We start from the raw sequence: 3,301 nt of genomic DNA on the forward strand, positions 1-3,301 counted from the left end.
CAGCTGAATTAACATTTTAGAAGGACATTCCCAAGGTACAGAATATCCAGAGGAGGCTGATTAGGACAGAGAACTAAAAATCAACTTAGGAGAAAACTCAAAGAAGTTGGAAATTTCCATCCTGGGAAAGGGTAGACCAAATAGCAAGGTTTAAATATTTGAAAAGTGATCGTATGGACATAAAACTGACCAGCGGTGCTACTTCAACGGGAAGAACTAAGACCTGCAATTAAATTAAAGGGAAATGGATTCAGGTTGGTTTAACAAGTAGTACTGTCCAGCAAAATAATTGGCTCCCTTGAGATGAACTGAGCTTCTCTCAAATATAATTATCAGAGATGTTGTAGGATTGTGTTTGGAGTTAGTCGGCTCCTAAGATCTCTCTCTCAACTCTTGAAGCTATGATCCAGTGGTTTCATGAACATTTGTTAATTTCTCCATTATGGAAAAGTTAACAGGAAGTTCATACTGTTTCTGCATTTCCAGGAGTAAGGGAAGCACCCAGGCCTACTGGATCTGTTACACCAGTATGACCACTCTGGCTGATTGGAAGAAGGTCAGTGCCATATGGAAGTAAACTCTATGTGGAGGAAACTTGGAATACAAGACACCAAGGAAATTGAGAGTTTGGGCAAATGCCTCACTCCCCTTGGCATTCTTGCGCATTAGTCACCACTCAACATGTTTTAAAGTAATTCAGAGAAGGACAAATATCATATGTTTGCACGTATAGGAGGATTAGGAGGAACTTGACGGAGGAACAAGGGGGAGAAGAAGGGCGGAAATGGTGGGGGAAAGGGAGAGAGGCAAACCATGAGAGACTCTTGAATGCTGACAAAAACTGAGGACTGATGGATGTGGGGGGAGGGGGGGGATGGGCATGGAGGAGGACACTTGTGGGGATGAGCACTGAGTGTTATGTGGAAACTAATTTGACAATAAACTATTAAAAAAAATAATAAAGTAATTAAAACATCACAATCTGATAATTATTCTTTTATCTACTATTCAGAGAAATGGTTCAAATCTGTCTTAAAATAATTTTGATCACCCATGGATTTATCTATGTTAATTTTCAGCACATATATTGTAAAAATGAAATAAAGTAGCAAGCTTATTGAAAAAAATGTGATGAAGTATGTGAAAATGTTCTCATAAATTATCAAATAGTGTATACATGTAAGGAGTTATTATAATTATTATTCATTCAACCATAGCAGAGATAACTTGGATTTGGTTCTATTAAAATATTCTTTATAAAATTATGAGGATTCGCTAAATCCTTGGAAGACACAGAATAATCAAGTAAAGGAGATCATGTTGCTCTGATCTGAGAACCAGTTCTAGCCTAAGGAGATGCTAGGTTGGTAGAGTATACTTAAATGTCACTGAATAGCTGTGGGGATTAAATGAAATGTGTCTCTGAAAAGTGCTTTGCAATATGCTGTATAATTCTAAAATCAAAATATTATCATTCTGTTCTCATTATTAATAATTTTTCATTATCCTACTACAATGAATTGGCTGCAGAAATATAGATGCCTAAACTAGCCCAACTCTACCTGACAATTAGTATCAGAATTCTGGCACTCAGCATGGGCAAAATCAGTTAACAGATTCCTTATATGTGAGTGCTTGGAATATTAAATCCACCTCTGAAAGATTAATTATTATTTATTAGTAGAGGACACAATCTGAAACATGGAGACTCCACAGATCACAAATCACTCTTAGAAATATTTCTTATGTGAGCAAAATTGCATTTGGTAACAGTACGTTGGAAACCTATATCAAGGCAACATCCTTAAAAGGAATCATTGAAACCATTTTGATTCTCCATTACCATAACTACAAAAGGCCAATACGTAGGATTTATAAAGCCTAAATGTTCTATAGATTTGTGTTAGTGGCTTTTTAAAAAATAGTTTATTGTCAAGTTGGTTTCCATGTGTTAGTGGCTTTTTAACAAGAAAAATCTCATAATCTGGGATGTGGGATAACTAAGAAATAATGAAGCTGAACCTTCTCATTTTACAAATGAGAAAACAGAGGCCTTATCCAAGGTAAATCAGTGAGGAGAATGGACTTAGACAAGAGACAAGAAAATATTAACTAGTTCTTATGGTAAAATCTGACCACACATTTAACAAAATTACCCAGTATTTCTGTTGTCCTTTTTTAATAGTCATCATCTTCATGATATATGTATTATTAAACATGTGAAAGAAGGCCTAATAGAAGTTGGATTTTATATTTGAAGGGCTATGGTTTATTTCCAGTAATAACCAAAATTACAATCAAAAAAGGATAAAAATGGTACCCAATACAGCAACACACATGAAATGCAGGGAACCCACAATTACTCTACTGCATGTACAAGTTCTGCAAAGAAATACGTCCAGGCATGTATAGCTAGAAAATATGAAGGACTCATAAGAAATGTATGATGTGAGAAATACTGACCTTGTTTCCACTTGGGATCAAAAAATGCAAAGAGATTCTTTCGTATATTTTATTTCCCTGGGGAGAGCATATAACTTAATATTAAAAAAAAAATACCCTTGAACAATGCAATCTCTCTAGTTTCCAGTGGTGCTCCTCCCCCCTCGCCCCCCACCCCCCCCCAGCCCTACTTTACCTCTGAATTATTTTTGCATTGTTCAAAAGCAAAAAGGAAAATTTTGGTAAAGTTTAACCCGGTCAAGATGGATGTTAATTGCAATGTTATAATACTAATTTGTGCCTCCTTATTCAACCATAGGAAACTCATTATGGCCTCATTTAACATTCTGAAAACATTTTTAGACCATTTATAGCTTCAAATGGAAATAAATATAACTATATGTGTAGAATTGTCGTTTTAATCAAATTAAATTTTCCAATTAGAGAGAGAAGTCTTGTTAAGATCACCCATAATTCATATTCATAGAAGACTTCAGTTCAGGTTATAGAACTCTGGGAGACCATTTGGAATAGGAAATTTTGATCCTTGCAGTGATGTATTTATCAGTTTTGGAGATTTTATTAAACACAGAAATACTACTTTATAATAATGTATTAATGATCCATACTTTAAATCTTTTAAAATGCTGGCTAGTTTAGGATTCAGAGGTTGAATGTTAAAAATGGCAACAACAAAAAAACTGAATAAATATAGCCCTGAACAGCATCATCTGTTTAGGAGGAACAAAGGGTTGAAATTTTGCTTTTCAAAATAAATGAAAACTCTGACAGTCTCTCAGTGCAATTGGCTAAATGCTTTACCATGGTGATTTAAAAATAGTACATGGTTGTGGGGGCA

The sequence above is a fragment of the Crocuta crocuta genome, unplaced genomic scaffold, assembly GCF_008692635.1.
Source record: "Crocuta crocuta isolate KB4526 unplaced genomic scaffold, BGI_CrCroc_1.0 scaffold26, whole genome shotgun sequence".
Taxonomy (NCBI): Eukaryota; Metazoa; Chordata; class Mammalia; order Carnivora; family Hyaenidae; genus Crocuta; species Crocuta crocuta.